The sequence below is a fragment of the Parasteatoda tepidariorum genome, chromosome 7, assembly GCF_982258835.1.
Source record: "Parasteatoda tepidariorum strain Cologne lab strain chromosome 7, Ptep-v5.0, whole genome shotgun sequence".
Classification (NCBI taxonomy): Eukaryota; Metazoa; Arthropoda; class Arachnida; order Araneae; family Theridiidae; genus Parasteatoda; species Parasteatoda tepidariorum.
This window is the reverse complement of record NC_141761.1, coordinates 86057943-86078353: the sequence shown is the minus strand read 5'-3', so window position 1 is coordinate 86078353 and position 20411 is coordinate 86057943. Positions and strand designations below refer to the sequence as shown.

The following is a 20411-nucleotide window of genomic DNA, read 5'->3' as shown; positions in this document are numbered from 1 at the left end:
TATATATATATATATATATATATATATATATATATATATATATATATATATATATATATATATATATATATATATATATATATATATATATATTGTACATGATTTAAAATAATTAGACCATTCATTTAGTTTTTCCGTTCATATGGTAACGGTTCACCAAAAAGTATGATTTTCAATATCATAGTTTTATTACCACTAATTCAGTAAATAAATTCAAAACTGAAAATTAATTTTAACCGAATAAATGGCTTTTACGCCATGCTCTCAGGAATCGTAAAATTACCATATTTTACCACATTTACCAAATTTGATCACATATTATAAAATTATCTTTTATTGCCAATAATCAAAATTATTACCAAAGCGCCTTGGTAAAACTTACTGACCTTTTTGCTGCTCGAATGCAGTCAGAAATATGGTATTTTATACCATTATCTGGTAGTTTTGACAATACTTTTTATAACTCGAAAATAAAATTCTGAATAACATTCATCCTTCGGCACTTTTGTTTTATAAATATTCCTTTCAATTTAAGTACGCAAGAATTCAATTAATAAACAGTTTAAGCCTATTTGTAAATTAAATTTGGATTAAGTAGTTACTATATAAATACAATTACTAGTACTATATGCAATTAGTACTATATAAATACAATTACAGATTGCAATGTTTGGAGTCACACCAGTATTTAAGTCCTTTACACTATCATGAACTCATAACATTTATGAAATGGTAGGAAAATTGTAAAAAATTTTTTTTAAAACTATTCCATAGTTAAAACAAAAAATTTAGATAGAATTAAAGAGCTGAACTATTCATGTTAGTAACATGTTTTTTTTAAAAAATTAATTTATTACAAGGTCTTTTGTGTAATTAATCTTTATTAAGATTAGAATAATAACTCCTTATGCAATAAATTATAACGCAACCAACGTAAGTTAATAATAATAACTAACACTGAACATACCAACACTTTACAATACAATACAATATTACACACAATAACCGGTCTTTTGATCTGCTGTAGTATGTTTAGTGTTAAAACAAAAACATTGAATGGCTTGTATGCTTAAATGGATCATCTTTAATCTTTTGAATCTACTCAGCATAGAGCTCAGTTAATCTCTTTTTTGCCAACTAGAGAAAAGACATTCCATCAGTGCCATGACAAATGCATAACTATATCATTTAAAAAAATATAGGTTAAGAGTTGCAGTAATTTTATTGTAAATCAGTAATTTACCGTAAAAATTATGATCCAAAATGTATGAGTAAAAAAACCACTCTGTCATCTTTCATCACAGTTTAGCAAGGTAATGTTTCCATCGCAGAAACCATTGAATATGGTTTTTAAATTAAATTCATTGATTTAATAAAATTTTTTAAAAATTGGTCATGATTCGTGACATCATAGCAGATCAGAAGACAGCTCTCATGGGTTTCGATTTAGATTAATTTTTACCTGTATATAGCTAAAGTAGCTGTAGCTAAAGTTAAATAGAATTATTGAGACTATTTTATTTATTTCAAAAATTTCCTGAATTTTGCCATGTATCTAATATAACTAAAAATGACAGCACTGAATTTGAAAGTATAGATTCCATCTGTAATCTGTTTTTTTTTTCCTTCAAAAAATTGCTCGTTGTTTTAAACAATGGTATGATTTTCTTAGCATATTTTTAATAATTCGCATATTATATAAAATTAAATTAGTCAGAATCTTGAAAATAAATAACGTAAAATCACAGTATGGCTCATTTAACATTAATAACCCTCTTTTAAAGATGCGTGAATGATGTTACTAACATGAATAGTGACACGTGAATGAAATAGACATTGACAATGCGACAAACAAGACAGTACAGCAGTTGGACAAAGACGCACGTGACTCTTTAATTTACGAGAGACATTCTCAAGAAGTTGGAATTATATCTAAAATTGTAATAAATGTGCATCATTCGATTAAACGCATGCTATATACTATTCCCTGCATACTTTTAATTATATTAAAACTTCCCTAAATTATTTTTTTTAAATTTTATTGTTTAAAATATAACTAAAAGAAATAGAAAAGGGATATAGAGAAAACTATAAAAATATATAGAAGATATAGTAAAATATAGTCAAAAGAAATTTTTAAAAACAGTTAGTGTTGTATTCAAATCTATATCATTTTAATGTTTGTTTTTTTAAGGAAATAAAAAAATTATTTCTGAAAGAAATATTTTTGTATCTTCAACTCAACACACAGCGAAAATTAATAAATTTGGGACGAAGCGATTTTAAGTAATGTATTTTACAATTTATTTCAAGTTTTCTAAATTTTTTAACAAACTCAAAAAAGAAAAATCCTAAGATATGAAGGGGTACAAAGTAACTTTTCGGGTTGGCAAATTTCGATTTTTAAATTTTCCATTTATAACTAAATAAATGTATTTACAGTAACCAATAATCATCATTTTTAATACATAAAATTTCTAAAATTATTTTAAATTTTTGCTTCTGGAAACTAATGGGTATACATTACACTTAGATACATTACACAAAAAAGTGTATTTAAATAGCTGACACAACCTATTAAGATTACGTAGTGAACTCAAAATAGCGTATTTTTGCAGTAATATTTATAAGCTATATAATAATATTTACAAAGTTGTAGTGTGTAGTTATAGTTTCTCTTTTGTACTTCACTTCACTTTGTAAAAAAGCTACGTATACATTTGTTATCTGTTTCTAATGTTATCAAGAATTTTTTGAATTACTTCTTTGAACATAAGTTTTCGTTAGAATTCTTAATAACTGATATGTAAAAATTTTTATTTAAATATTTATTTAATTATAACATGTTCTATCGTCTACAAGTAAGGTTTCGTTCTTAGCATTACAAACCATACGCTAAAAGTAAAAATAAAATATTCAACGAACTTATTATATAATAATAATGTTTATTTTATAAAATCATATTTTAATGACACTTTCAAAGTCTTTTAATTTCAAAACGAATTTTCATTTCTTAGTAATCTTGAATTGGGTACAAAATTATATTAGTATTTTTATTATTTAACATCAAACCTCATTAGGAAAAAACGAAATTTTACTAAACTAATAATTATTTAATGATATTTCCTGATGATAACTTTTCACGTGGCAAATATTTCAAATTTATGACATTATTGTTCCAGACAATTAATGGTAATTTTTCGAAATTAATATGGAGTTTTGATAGTTTTTTATTTATTCATGCAATGCGAGAAAAGGTTTTGCCAAAGCTTTCAGAATATAATAAAATTTACCATGTTTCTGACTTTATTAAGAACGCCCAAAAATCTTGGTAGATTTTACTGAAATGCTTTTCTAAAGAATTTGATAAAATTAACGATAAAATATGGTTTTATAATATGTAAAAAAAATTGGTAACAGTCTAAAATTAATTAATTTTTCCATGATAACTTATAGCATGGCATAAAAACCATTTATATGGTTAATTTTACATTTCAATTTTTCATTTTTCTGAAAACGTGTAGAAATAAGAACTATAAAAACCAGAATTTCTAGCAAATTGTTGCCAAATAAACGAAACAATTACCAAATGAATGGTTTAAATATCGTATATTTTGGCTTTCATTATCAGAATTATGGTTTCTTTAATCCAGAAATGTCCTTACCATACAGTGCGATAATTATTTCTCCGTGTATAAGGTGCATATATTAAAAAAGAAAACTAGAAAAATATATTATTTCGTATTGTCATAATCATAATACTTGATCATGTCAAAACCAATTCAGAACAAACAACATTTTTTATCGGAATGCAAAAAATTATCATTTAACTAAAAAGTTTTTCTAATTCAATGATATTATTTTATTATTATTTTTTTTAATTTTATAACCGTCGTTGAACAGCTGACCCAAATTCATGGGTTTACGACTACTTACGTTCAACTCCGTAACCTTGTAATTTTGAACTAATCCAGAAGACAAAGAAACTCCTGGATCAGTACCCCCAGAGGTATTGATTTGCTGTGGGAACATTCTCTTCTCTTATGTTTTTATTGATTTAACTAATTCCCACAATAAAAAGAGCGAACTACAAAATTTATTATTTCGTAACGCCACACTCTTAATGTCTTAAAAATCCCAAAAGTAGTTTGGAAAATACGTGTTTTTTTAGAGTACGAAAATGAATTATTTATTTGAAAAGTATTAAAAGTTATAATTTTAATATCGATTGATATATTTATGTAGATATTCGTTTATGTTATATTAATCAAAAGCAAGGCAAAATACAATATAGTTTCTTTCATGCGGAACGGTATAGCAGGCCACAGTACATTGCTTTTGTATTAAACCAGGGAAATTAATCAGATATGATAAAAACATAAAGAAATCATTTTCATTGTAGACAAAGAAACTATCCCTTTTTATTTCTGAAAGATCATAAATATGGCCACAATTATGAGCCGACAAAAGAGCGTGTTAGTTGATCAGCACGCAATCTTTTTTTACTGAGACGAGGACAATTTTTTAAAGCATTCCTTTTTATAAAATTTTGTATCTCTATAGGTCAGTATGAGGGGGCATTGAAAACCTAATAAGCCCTCATTCCTCACATTATCAAATTTGATTTATAGTTTGTCGATAGAAAGAACTCCCCTCGCCACGAATTCTAAAGCTGATTGCTGCTATGGAAACATGAAATAGCACATTTTAAAGAAGAGGGCTTCTTTCTCTCCAGATTCCTTTTTTTCTAGATAACTCGATACAAAGCCTATCTTAAATATTGACTTAAATATTGATAAATACTAAGAGCAGCTACTTAAATATTGATAAATATTGATAATATTGACTTAAATATTGATAAATCTCCTAACCATAGTCACCACCAATGCTCCAGACGAATGGCGAGGAGAGTTCTTTCGATTGACAGACTATACCAGTGAATGCATATTTGCTAACCGAAGCATGGAAGAGATCTGAAAATTGGCGGATTTTTGAAATATAATTTAGTCAAAAATAAAGCCTCGTTATTAACATTAAATTTTAAATAATCTGGCTGCAATTTAATCACCAAAAACATTAGAATTTAATTTAACCCTGTAACTAAAACATTTTTGTGATAAAAGAGAATAAAGTTTTAAAAAATACACTTTTGATATTCGTTTTGTCGCGACAGAGGGTTAATAAGTAATACACTCGTGTAAAGGTCAAAGTTTGGTAAAACATTGATTGTCAAGAAAAGAATAAAAATATTTATACTAACTTTTCATAAAAAAAGGATAATTAAATATTTGGTATTATTTAATTTAATTATAAAAGGATTGCTAACGATTAAAAAAATTAAATTTATGAAATTAAAGAAATTTAAAAGCTAGGAAATAAGCAATGTCTATGATGGTGCCAAAGTTTTGTGAAATCATTATCAGAATATTTTAACAAATCAAAAGTGACTAAGAACAGAGATTTTTGTTTTTTATTCTTATAGTATAAATTGTTGGAAAAGTTCCCATTGATAATAGTATTTATATGTTCAATCGCCCATAGTTGCTCTTTCATCTTAATCTCAATATTGAAAAACGCTTTTCCACTTTATCAAATATTAGATAAACATTGAAAGACCTAACTAACTGACCTTTCGCCTCCCAGAATGGAGGTTACATGATCAATAATTATCTTAAATGCTTCCTTTTAGGCTTGACCAAAAAAAAAAATCTATGAGCTTCTGATATAAAACATAATGAAGTCCCTTTTCCTAACTATTTTATTTTCCTGAAAGACGTTTATGAATTTTCTATCAGGATTCATCAATTTTGAATAGTTTCTCAACAGGAAAATTATTATGTCATTTGAATAATTAGAGAAACCGTGGAGCATATAGTATCTCCGAATATTTCAAGGTTGCGTGAAAGGAAGCACTATAAATATAAGAAAATAAAAGAATACTCCGAAAAGAATATTCCTGGTATTTAGTGTTCAGTTGTTGATGATATAACTCATTGTTTTCATTTGGACTTCACTTCATAATAAAGCATTGTTAATAAGCACACTTCTCTTTCTGCAAAGAGGGAAAAAAACATAGTTTGAAAATTCGAAGGTGAGAAACAATCATGCATGTTTTTTTTCTCTTTTAAATTTTATGCCAATCTAATATTTTTAGATAAAATTGTTAAAGTTTTATTTTTATATATAATTAAGATTAAGTTTATTTTTAATCAATAATTATTTACTATTAATTATTTTTTATTATTATCACCTGTTTTTATTATTATTACTTATTTTTTAGTATTATTAATAATTATTTTTTATTATTGCTAATAATTATTTATTATTATTTATGTATCAAATTAATTTAATTTAGATTTGGAGTTTCCCTAGATTTTTTTTATCTTTTAGATTTTCATTTACTTAGAGTAAGAAGAATTGTATGAAAGTTTGAAGGAGTGAAAATTCGATGTTTTTTTTATTTTGAATTTTAACTCAATCTTATGTTTTCAGAAACATTTGATAAAACTTTACCTCTAAATGCATAATATTTATTCGTAATGTTCATTGATTTTGTTTCGCGCTTAATAAAAAAAAATCACTGTTTGAAAGTTTGAATGTTATAAACAATAATCTATGTTTTTTTCTCTTTTAAATATTAACTCAAACTCATATTTTTAGATAAATTTATTATATTTTTATCTTCAGATATAATTCAGATTAGTTTTAATTTATTATTAAATATTTTTAATAATTTATTATTAATTATTTTTATTAATTATTTATTATTAAATTTATTAAATATTTATTAAACTAATTTAATTTAAATTCAGAATGTGTTTAGACTTTTTAGCTAGTTTTATCTTTTAGATATTTATTTATTAAGAAAAAATCTATTTAATTATGAAAGGATTATGAATCCATTTAATTATAAAATTTATTTATTATGAAAGTTTGAAGATGAGAAAAATCTATGTTTTTTTTTTCTTTTTAAATTAAATTCTTTGTTATGATTAGATGCATAATATTTATGCGTTATAATCATTAATCTTGCTTTCTGCTTATAATCATTAATCTGCTGAAAAAAAGCAGTTTTTGTAAGTTTGAAGGTAAGAAACAATAATCTATATTTCTTTCTTTTAAATTTTAACTCAATCTAATATTTATAGATAAATTTGGAAAATCTTTGTATTTCGATGCAAGTCTTAGTTTAAATTTATTATTAATAATTAATTATTTTTAACTATTTATTATTATTATATTTGTTATTAAATATTTACTAAATTAATTTAATTTTGATTTGGAATTTATTTAGATTTTTTTAGTGAATTTTATCTCTTAAGAGAAAAAATAATGCGATGGAAGTTTAATAGTGAGAAAAAAACTATTAACTTTTTTTTGTCTTTTAATTTTTCACTCAAACTTATGTTTTTAGATAAATTTGTTACAATTTTATATTTAGATACATAATATTTAGTTGGAATGTTAATATATTTCTTTTGTGTTTAATGAAGAAAAAAATTAAACTCCATTGGATTATTAAAGTTAACGTTATTAAAGCTTAGTTTAGTTTATACTTAACTGCTTCTGTTTGAATTCTATTGAAACTGTTTTCACATTTTATTCAATATTTATTTGGAAAATGTTTGCAATATTTTGTGAAGTTATTTTTCTTTAAGAACATAACATATTTTTATCAATATTATATTTCTCCAATTATGAAGCAAAACTTTATTTAAATTTAAAATACTTCGCATACTGTCTTCCTTTTTTGGGAAGGATTTACTTCAATTCATTATATTTATTCTGAATTATTCATCTAAACCCACTTGTGTCTTGCTTGATAAAACATTTGTAAGGATATTGGTTGTTTCAAAGGGACATACATTTTACAGATATTTGTATTTTTTATACCTTCAAAATATTTTCTTTTCTTAAAGATCGAAACTTTTGTTACACAGACAAGATAACTTCATTTCGTTTAAAGTAATGAGTAAAACCCGTTTTTATTTCGAAATATACTTTTTACATAAAAAAATGTTACAGACATTTATTATTGTTTAATCTTATTTTATGTGATGTATTTCTGAGGAAATTTTAAAAGTTTTAAACAAGATTCCATTATTGTATACTAGACATTGTTGCAAAAGTGACTTTTTCAAGTGTCTTGAAATTTGATTTTTTTTAGTGATTTTTTTTCTGTAAAACTAGCTCTTATTATGTATAATCAAAATTTCCTTTCAATTTATTGAAAATTAAAGAAATTTTTTTTGAATTTCCAGCGTCTTCTTAGACATAAAACATTATTTGATTAGGCATTTTTTCAGTCTAGGTAGAGCATTTACTCGAAGTAATTAATTAATGAGTGCTAGAACAAAAATTATTTGAAATTTAGAATACTTTGTCTGTTATGTAATTTGGTTTCATGTTCATCGAATGATTCTAATTCTATTGTAATAATTTACAAAAAATTAGAATCATAATTTATAGTTTAAAACTTAATTATAAACTAAAAATCAACTATAAACTAAGGAATCATAATAATAATATTTTTAAACTGAATGAATAACTGAGAATCAACCATAAACTAAAGAATCATAGTTAGCAGTTTTTAATTGAGTTGTAAAACTGAACTATAAAACTGAACAATAAACAGAAGAATTATAATTAATAGTTTCAAACTCAATTATAAGCTGAGAATCAACCATAAACTGAAGATTCCTAATTAACAGTTTTAAATTTAATTATAAACTGATAGTCAAGAATAAACAGGAAATTATAATTAATTATTTTAAACTCAATTATAACCCAATTAAACCCAAAAACTCAAGAGTCATAAATAACAATTTTAAAATCAATTATAAATTGCAGAACTGAGCAATAAACTGAAAAATAAACAGAAGAACTATAATTAGTAGCTTCAAATTCAATTTTAAAGTGAGAATCAATAATAAACTGAGAAACACTTTAATAGTTTGAATTTAACTAAAAAAGGATAATCAAGAATAAACCGGGAATTATAATCAATTGTTTTAAAGTCAGTTATAAGAAGAGAATCAACATGAAAGTTTTGGATAAGTTCACAAAATTGTATCTTTTTATACAAAATATAAGCTTTTGTTGGTTTATTACAGATTAAGAATATTGTTCTTTTGCATTATTTTTCTTTTAGAAACGAAAAAAAACATCATTGGGCACTTTTGTAAACTTATAAAGTTTTAAAGTTTTTAATATTATAAAGTTAAAAAAAATAAGATTGAATTTAACATTCAGAACTCGAAAAGCAATTTCTCAATTTGTAGCATTTAATCCTTTGCATGAAAATAAAAAATGATTGATAAAATTAAAAAATTGTTAAATATGATGAAAATTTTTTATATTTTTATTAATGCATTAATTGCTTCAAGTATAATATGATTATACAAAAACTATGAGGATATTATAACAAAACTATACTTTTATCTCTGACATTTAAAAACTTAGAGAATGAGAACTAATTGCACAATAAAATGGTTTAAATGAGTTATCAATTAAAGTAAAACCAAAACTGTAAACATAATGTAACAATTTTCACAATAATCATATAAGTCATGATAACTAATATATTAAGTCGCAGGAGGTTCGGCCAATTGTTCGCTACGTTGAACAAACCCCATAATTGCTTCTCATTTATTATTCGTTTTTTCCTTCTTCTTAAAAGTTTAAGTTAAAATATTTTCGTTTTTTAAGTTATAGTTCGTTAAGTTATCGTACTTCGTTTAAGGTAAATTATTTTCGTTCGAAAAATATATGATTATCATAATGTTATATAAGAATATTTTGTTAATATGTTAATCGTTATGAATTGAACGATTACCTAGATTTGAAAAATAATCAGCAATTTAGAAATTTGCTAAAGAATAAGACGCAATAAATGTGAAGAAATTGTAATTGTTAGCAATGTATAACGATAATCATGTATCATACAACATTTCGAATTGAAAACGGCCTTTTTTCTTGAGTTTTTGTTATATTTTTAAAAATTTCTATTTAAATTTTAAGATTTATATCTGACAACATCTTATATCTTATTTTTTATTTATTTCTTTTAACTTTTGGTATTAAGTCAAGCGTGAACTTATTAAATGAAGGCATCGATAAAGAGAAAATTCCTTTTACAGCAATGGAGAAATAGTTTTTTTAGTAAACAAATCCTGAATAAAGCACTTAAAATTGCAGAACAAATTGTAATTTCGGAACAAATGTTTTGGAAATATGCAAAACTTCAGCACAAATTGCAATTTCGTGAAAAAAATAATTTAAAAAAAGTGAACTGGTCTCAAGTTTATATAAATGAGAGAGAAAAAAGCTGCATCAAATTTCAACTTAGTTTTCGCAACTGAGTGGGCAGTATATCTTCATGAAAGGTTTATTTTTACAAGTTCATCGTTTGATGATTCTCAAACTAATTATCGAATATTATTTTTTTTATTCCATCGTATTCCGAGTAAATTTTCCTACATACCTTGGTACTTTCAGGCAAGTAACAAAATGTTAAGTGAGGCCAAAAAAAGTGAGGAAAATGTAAAATTCAAATAATTTCGAACAATTTTGAAAGAATTTCTTGAACTAAAATGGCCCTTTTAGGACTTCAAATTTCAATTTGGTAGTTGTATTTCTGAAGTCTAATACCAAAAAACAGTGACGACGCTCATAAAATTTAAAAATAGAGAGAAACTTTTTAAGTTTAATTATTAGTATTACAATTTCTTAAAGGATTAGATGACTCCCCACCCTGCTTGCTCCGCTTGCCAATGCTAAAGAAGCCCTCTGATCCATCTTTTTCTTTCGTTATAATTTGATAATTTTCAAATAAATATAATTTTGTTTATAATTATTATAATTTTATGTGAAAACTTTTTGTTAACATATTTATCGTAACATAATGAACGATAAGTTGGATTTGAAAAAAAAAATCAACTTAACTTGAAAAACAATTTACACACAGAAATATAGAGTATGAGACACAGTAATACATGAGAAGTAATTTTACTTGTAAATAATCCAAAACGATTATCTTACATTGTATAATAAGAAGTTCAAAATACAGGTGGTTTTTGCTTCTCTTGAGATATTTACATTTTTAAAGAATTTGATTCAAATATTATGACTTATTTAACACATCTTATTGTTTTTTCTCATTTATTTTATTTTATTTATCAATATTTTGTTACATTTGACATCAAGCCAAGATAATAAAATGATAATCTTGAAAGAAATTTATTTTTAGGCAAAGATTAAATAATACTGAGAAATAATTTTTCTTCAGTTACATAACTTGCATAAGATTCTTTTGCGTGCACACTTCTGTTGTATAAGATGCTTTAAGAGATCTTTGATATTTTCGTATATCTAATCTCAAATATGTTGGATTTAGATATACGAACTATCTAATATCTATTTTTCGTATATCTAATTTCATTTCTGTTGTATAAGATGCTTTAAGAGATCTTTGATATTTTCGTATATCTAATCTCAAATATGTTGGATTTAGATATACGAACTATCTAATATCTATTTTTCGTATATCTAATTTCATTTCTGTTGTATAAGATGCTTTAAGAGATCTTTGATATTTTCGTATATCTAATCTCAAATATGTTGGATTTAGATATACGAACTATCTAATATCTATTTTTCGTATATCTAATTTCATTTCTGTTGTATAAGATGCTTTAAGAGATCTTTGATATTTTCGTATATCTAATTTCAAATCTGTTGAAATTAGTTATACGAAATATCTAATATCTATTTTTCGTATATCTAATTTCATTTCTGTTGTATAAGATGCTTTAAGAGATCTTTGATATTTTCGTATATCTAATCTCAAATATGTTGGATTTAGATATACGAACTATCTAATATCTATTTTTCGTATATCTAATTTCATTTCTGTTGTATAAGATGCTTTAAGAGATCTTTGATATTTTCGTATATCTAATCTCAAATATGTTGGATTTAGATATACGAACTATCTAATATCTATTTTTCGTATATCTAATTTCATTTCTGTTGTATAAGATGCTTTAAGAGATCTTTGATATTTTCGTATATCTAATTTCAAATCTGTTGAAATTAGTTATACGAAATATCTAATATCTATTTTTCGTATATCTAATTTCATTTCTGTTGTATAAGATGCTTTAAGAGATCTTTGATATTTTCGTATATCTAATTTCAAATATGTTGAAATTAGTTATACGAAATATCTAATATCTATTTTTCGTATATCTAATTTCATTTCTGTTGTATAAGATGCTTTAAGAGATCTTTGATATTTTCGTATATCTAATTTCAAATCTGTTGAAATTAGTTATACGAAATATCTAATATCTATTTTTCGTATATCTAATTTCATTTCTGTTGTATAAGATGCTTTAAGAGATCTTTGATATTTTCGTATATCTAATTTCAAATATGTTGAAATTAGTTATACGAAATATCTAATATCTATTTTTCGTATATCTAATTTCATTTCTGTTGTATAAGATGCTTTAAGAGATCTTTGATATTTTCGTATATCTAATTTCAAATCTGTTGAAATTAGTTATACGAACTATCTAATATCTATTTTTCGTATATCTAATTTCATTTCTGTTGTATAAGATGCTTTAAGAGATCTTTGATATTTTCGTATATCTAATTTCAAATCTGTTGAAATTAGTTATACGAACTATCTAATATCTATTTTTCGTATATCTAATTTCATTTCTGTTGTATAAGATGCTTTAAGAGATCTTTGATATTTTCGTATATCTAATTTCAAATCTGTTGAAATTAGTTATACGAACTATCTAATATCTATTTTTCGTATATCTAATTTCATTTCTGTTGTATAAGATGCTTTAAGAGATCTTTGATATTTTCGTATATCTAATTTCAAATCTGTTGAAATTAGTTATACGAAATATCTAATATCTATTTTTCGTATATCTAATTTCATTTCTGTTGTATAAGATGCTTTAAGAGATCTTTGATATTTTCGTATATCTAATTTCAAATCTGTTGAAATTAGTTATACGAAATATCTAATATCTATTTTTCGTATATCTAATTTCATTTCTGTTGTATAAGATGCTTTAAGAGATCTTTGATATTTTCGTATATCTAATTTCAAATCTGTTGAAATTAGTTATACGAACTATCTAATATCTATTTTTCGTATATCTAATTTCATTTCTGTTGTATAAGATGCTTTAAGAGATCTTTGATATTTTCGTATATCTAATTTCAAATCTGTTGAAATTAGTTATACGAAATATCTAATATCTATTTTTCGTATATCTAATTTCATTTCTGTTGTATAAGATGCTTTAAGAGATCTTTGATATTTTCGTATATCTAATTTCAAATATGTTGAAATTAGTTATACGAAATATCTAATATCTATTTTTCGTATATCTAATTTCATTTCTGTTGTATAAGATGCTTTAAGAGATCTTTGATATTTTCGTATATCTAATTTCAAATATGTTGAAATTAGTTATACGAAATATCTAATATCTATTTTTCGTATATCTAATTTCATTTCTGTTGTATAAGATGCTTTAAGAGATCTTTGATATTTTCGTATATCTAATTTCAAATCTGTTGAAATTAGTTATACGAACTATCTAATATCTATTTTTCGTATATCTAATTTCATTTCTGTTGTATAAGATGCTTTAAGAGATCTTTGATATTTTCGTATATCTAATTTCAAATCTGTTGAAATTAGTTATACGAAATATCTAATATCTATTTTTCGTATATCTAATTTCATTTCTGTTGTATAAGATGCTTTAAGAGATCTTTGATATTTTCGTATATCTAATTTCAAATATGTTGAAATTAGTTATACGAAATATCTAATATCTATTTTTCGTATATCTAATTTCATTTCTGTTGTATAAGATGCTTTAAGAGATCTTTGATATTTTCGTATATCTAATTTCAAATCTGTTGAAATTAGTTATACGAAATATCTAATATCTATTTTTCGTATATCTAATTTCATTTCTGTTGTATAAGATGCTTTAAGAGATCTTTGATATTTTCGTATATCTAATTTCAAATCTGTTAAAATTAGTTATACGAAATATCTAATATTCATTTTTCGTATATCTAATTTCATTTCTGTTGTATAAGATGCTTTAAGAGATCTTTGATATTTTCGTATATCTAATCTCAAATATGTTGGATTTAGATATACGAACTATCTAATATCTATTTTTCGTATATCTAATTTCATTTCTGTTGTATAAGATGCTTTAAGAGATCTTTGATATTTTCGTATATCTAATTTCAAATCTGTTGAAATTAGTTATACGAAATATCTAATATCTATTTTTCGTATATCTAATTTCATTTCTGTTGTATAAGATGCTTTAAGAGATCTTTGATATTTTCGTATATCTAATTTCAAATCTGTTGAAATTAGTTATACGAAATATCTAATATCTATTTTTCGTATATCTAATTTCATTTCTGTTGTATAAGATGCTTTAAGAGATCTTTGATATTTTCGTATATCTAATTTCAAATCTGTTAAAATTAGTTATACGAAATATCTAATATTCATTTTTCGTATATCTAATTTCATTTCTGTTGTATAAGATGCTTTAAGAGATCTTTGATATTTTCGTATATCTAATTTCAAATCTGTTGAAATTAGTTATACGAAATATCTAATATCTATTTTTCGTATATCTAATTTCATTTCTGTTGTATAAGATGCTTTAAGAGATCTTTGATATTTTCGTATATCTAATTTCAAATCTGTTGAAATTAGTTATACGAAATATCTAATATCTATTTTTCGTATATCTAATTTCATTTCTGTTGTATAAGATGCTTTAAGAGATCTTTGATATTTTCGTATATCTAATCTCAAATATGTTGGATTTAGATATACGAACTATCTAATATCTATTTTTCGTATATCTAATTTCATTTCTGTTGTATAAGATGCTTTAAGAGATCTTTGATATTTTCGTATATCTAATTTCAAATCTGTTGAAATTAGTTATACGAAATATCTAATATCTATTTTTCGTATATCTAATTTCATTTCTGTTGTATAAGATGCTTTAAGAGATCTTTGATATTTTCGTATATCTAATTTCAAATCTGTTAAAATTAGTTATACGAAATATCTAATATTCATTTTTCGTATATCTAATTTCATTTCTGTTGTATAAGATGCTTTAAGAGATCTTTGATATTTTCGTATATCTAATCTCAAATATGTTGGATTTAGATATACGAACTATCTAATATCTATTTTTCGTATATCTAATTTCATTTCTGTTGTATAAGATGCTTTAAGAGATCTTTGATATTTTCGTATATCTAATTTCAAATCTGTTGAAATTAGTTATACGAAATATCTAATATCTATTTTTCGTATATCTAATTTCATTTCTGTTGTATAAGATGCTTTAAGAGATCTTTGATATTTTCGTATATCTAATTTCAAATCTGTTAAAATTAGTTATACGAAATATCTAATATTCATTTTTCGTATATCTAATTTCATTTCTGTTGTATAAGATGCTTTAAGAGATCTTTGATATTTTCGTATATCTAATCTCAAATATGTTGGATTTAGATATACGAACTATCTAATATCTATTTTTCGTATATCTAATTTCATTTCTGTTGTATAAGATGCTTTAAGAGATCTTTGATATTTTCGTATATCTAATTTCAAATCTGTTAAAATTAGTTATACGAAATATCTAATATTCATTTTTCGTATATCTAATTTCATTTCTGTTGTATAAGATGCTTTAAGAGATCTTTGATATTTTCGTATATCTAATCTCAAATATGTTGGATTTAGATATACGAACTATCTAATATCTATTTTTCGTATATCTAATTTCATTTCTGTTGTATAAGATGCTTTAAGAGATCTTTGATATTTTCGTATATCTAATTTCAAATCTGTTGAAATTAGTTATACGAAATATCTAATATCTATTTTTCGTATATCTAATTTCATTTCTGTTGTATAAGATGCTTTAAGAGATCTTTGATATTTTCGTATATCTAATTTCAAATCTGTTAAAATTAGTTATACGAAATATCTAATATTCATTTTTCGTATATCTAATTTCATTTCTGTTGTATAAGATGCTTTAAGAGATCTTTGATATTTTCGTATATCTAATCTCAAATATGTTGGATTTAGATATACGAACTATCTAATATCTATTTTTCGTATATCTAATTTCATTTCTGTTGTATAAGATGCTTTAAGAGATCTTTGATATTTTCGTATATCTAATTTCAAATCTGTTAAAATTAGTTATACGAAATATCTAATATTCATTTTTCGTATATCTAATTTCATTTCTGTTGTATAAGATGCTTTAAGAGATCTTTGATATTTTCGTATATCTAATCTCAAATATGTTGGATTTAGATATACGAACTATCTAATATCTATTTTTCGTATATCTAATTTCATTTCTGTTGTATAAGATGCTTTAAGAGATCTTTGATATTTTCGTATATCTAATTTCAAATCTGTTGAAATTAGTTATACGAAATATCTAATATCTATTTTTCGTATATCTAATTTCATTTCTGTTGTATAAGATGCTTTAAGAGATCTTTGATATTTTCGTATATCTAATTTCAAATCTGTTAAAATTAGTTATACGAAATATCTAATATTCATTTTTCGTATATCTAATTTCATTTCTGTTGTATAAGATGCTTTAAGAGATCTTTGATATTTTCGTATATCTAATCTCAAATATGTTGGATTTAGATATACGAACTATCTAATATCTATTTTTCGTATATCTAATTTCATTTCTGTTGTATAAGATGCTTTAAGAGATCTTTGATATTTTCGTATATCTAATTTCAAATCTGTTGAAATTAGTTATACGAAATATCTAATATCTATTTTTCGTATATCTAATTTCATTTCTGTTGTATAAGATGCTTTAAGAGATCTTTGATATTTTCGTATATCTAATTTCAAATCTGTTAAAATTAGTTATACGAAATATCTAATATTCATTTTTCGTATATCTAATTTCATTTCTGTTGTATAAGATGCTTTAAGAGATCTTTGAAATTTTCGTATATCTAATTTCAAATCTGTTGTTGGAGGTAATCTAGAACAGGGAGTCGCATAAATGTTGCTTGAAACTTCCCGTTACGTCGGAACATCAGGATTAAAACTGCATAGCATCCATGTCTGGGAATGTTGGCACAAACCGCTATAGGCACTTCCGAATCATGAATTGTTTCGTCTTGTGGGGAAGTTTTGTAGTCATAATAGGAGAGCGCCCCTAGTCACGTATGACGACATTTCCAGACATGAGATCATTCCTATGTAGTTCTAATCCAGATGATGTGATCTAACTCCTCTATAAGTTTGTCGCAATATTTATACAACTCCCTGTTATATATAATGAGAAAAAAAGACTGAAAATGCTTTTAAAAAACCTGTAGTTTTCGGAACTAAAGTAATTTTAGATTTAAAACCATCACACGGAAATTAGGCAAGATCAAGTATTTGTATAAATGCTTTAAAATTATTTTCTCCAGTGTAATCATTATTTATAGCAAAAATATAAATAAAAATCACAAAAAGTACTTAAAATTGTATTAACTTTCTAACAAATTGAGTTTCAAAAACAATTCGCATTATGTTTACATTTAAAATAAGTTTTTCTAGAACGCTATAATTCAACTCGGTACTTACATTTCAACAGGCAGTAGATCCACAAATATTTTCTTTACTTAAAGTTTAGCAGTTGATAATTTCAGAACTAATAATCGAATCTCATTATTATGTCATCCAATTCCTGGTATATTTTTCCAAGTCTTATATATTTTGAGGCAGCAAAGCAAATAGTAACGTTAACTAAGACAAAGTGAGGAAATATCAACCCCCTCCCTAAAATGGCAATCATCTCCTAACAAATTGGAACTTCATTAAAAAAGCTCATCATAAGATCATTATTAAGTTTGTTGCCTGCATGTAAAGCAGTCAGAATGATGTTCTTCTTACAAGTTTAATAGTTAATAATTCCATATCAATTAATAATTCTAAATAGTTAATAAATCTTGATGGTTTTCATTCCATTGTACTTAGCGTGCATTTTTCTACATACCACCGAAATTTAAAATTTCTAAGGCTTATAGTTTTTGCGAAGCAAAACAAAATGTAACATTAAATTGAACAACAAAAATAGTGGCGTCCCTTGCGAGAGATAAGCGTATCTGGCACAACTCTGAAAGTTTGTAGCCAATATCAAAATGAAAAATGTAATTTGAGACAAATTTCTTTTTAGAATAAACAAAATTAAAATTATAATACACCGTTAAATATAATAGAAAATATTTTGAATAGGCAATTTAAATCTACTTAAAATTCTGACTGCAGTTTTTAAAATCTATTTGAAACTAATTATGCATGGAACTACTAGCGTTATAAAGAAAAACATTCAGTAATATTACTGTCTAAAACATCAACATACAAACATGGATAGGTCAAATATCCAAGATCAAGATGTAAGATACAATTGAATTTACAATTCCTCATTTGTTGCATTCTGGTAATAAATACAAGTGTTCAAGGTTGTTCACCATTGTGAGTCGTTTGAACTAGCTGAATACGGAAGTTAATGAAAGATTAAAGGAACAACTGACCATCAAATAATATTGTTATCCGTTTAGGGATCTAAAAACAGAAGCGGCAACATTGAAAGAGAACTCAACCTAATGAAATTGAGTTGAATTTGATTCCAATGTTCAGAATTGAAAAACACGTGCTCATTGTTCATTAATAAATGGAACACTGGTATTTCATTTCTTGGCCATTATAGTGGTCGAGCAGTTAATGTAATTGCACGTTGTTGTCGGTTTCTCTTTGGAGATTTTAGAATCTAAGGTTCACGCAACAAAGAGATTGTATCCCCATATATATACATTGACTGCATATATATATACATATACAGTCAAACCCCCTTATAGTGAACATGGTTTATAGTGAACTCCCGGATATAGTGAACGAAATGTTCGCTCCCATGCCTTGCTATACACATATAATAATATTTTTTGTGAATATAGTAAACCAAAAGAAGAAAGGAAATTTGATATTATGAACTTTTTTGCGTCCTCGACTGATTTTTTTCTTCTTCATTTTTTGGTAATTTTGAAATTCCTACATAAAATACTTATACCGATTTTTAAAACCATCTATTGAGTGTAATGTAGCCATACGCATTTTTCTTGTTTGCTTCTTCTATCTCAGTTTCCCATTCATAAAATAAGGCCATCCCTAAATGTTTTGTACGCAAGACGAAAAGTAATAAAAAACTAACACATTAAAAACATTTAAAGTTAACACATTTTTTGTTACTACATATTGTCTTTTTAATCATTTTTGTATTTCTTTTTATGGGTCATTTATTTAAATAATGTGTAATAAAAGGGAGCAGTTCGGAAAAATTAGTTAAAAAGGTTTGCAGTACGAATATAGTGAACTCCCGGTTATAGTGAACCGTAATTTCGATCCCTTGAAGGTTCACTATAGCGGGGTTTGACCGTATATACATGTATAAAATTTACAGTTATCATAATTTCATGTTTTTATGTAAGAGCATTAAATTATTAACAAAATATTTGATGTAATAAACAGTAATAATTACGAAGTAATTTTACTTGTTTTCTCTAAGTTACGATAACCTTATATCACATAACTTTTCAAATTCTCAAATTTTTTATCACTTTTATACTGTTTGTATTTTTAAAAATTTCACTACAAATGTTAAGATTTATAACTGGCAACATTTAATCACCCACTTCTTAATTTTTGTTTTATTTATTCATTTTTTGTTAATTTTGACATCAAGTTAAACTCTATTTTATAAGAGAGGTAAATTGATACGCGCATATTTTTCTACAACAAAGGATGCATAATCATTATTTAAAGTTTGAAAAAAAAGTAGCTGGGTGGCGCAGTTGGCTTGTCGTAGGCCTTCTGAGCCCAAGTCTGCGGGTTCGATCCCCGGCCCAGACACCGGATTTTCAGGATGCAGGAAATCTGCAGCGGTCATGTAGTATGATTATACGGCATGTAAATGATCCCTGGAGTGCCCTATTGGCTCTTGGCATTTCCGGCAAAATTAAATTCCTAGTGCACCTTAGCATCCAAATAGAGTCTCGGTGCTGCCATCTAGTGTGGCAGAAACTAGACGTCCAAATTAACATGGCCAACGGTATCTCACCCATTTCGGTGGTCCTGAAAGAGTGGATACCACTTCTGGAGAACGCACTAGGTCTGATCATCGGGAAGACTGATTGTGCAGCTCATGGGAAATTAAAAAAAAGTGATAAAATTATTCGCAAATGGTTAAATTATTTATGCTCCGCGGAACACCATT

The 20411-nt window shown here is 25.0% G+C and overlaps 1 protein-coding gene across 8 annotated transcripts in view; it reads left to right on the top strand.

The window, feature by feature from the left end:
* The window catches only part of LOC107438705 (SEC14-like protein 2), an 82119-nt gene that overhangs the window by 30745 nt on the left and 30963 nt on the right, over positions 1-20411 (top strand). Inside the window, exon 1 of one of the 8 annotated variants that reach the window (XM_043049353.3) lies at positions 5683-6091. The exons of 6 other annotated variants lie outside the window; for them this stretch is intronic. The gene's annotated coding sequence lies outside the window, so the exon portion shown is untranslated. Of the gene's footprint in view, positions 1-5682; positions 6092-20411 lie in introns of those variants that run through there. One more of the 8 variants, XM_087168199.1, reaches the window with a different exon arrangement.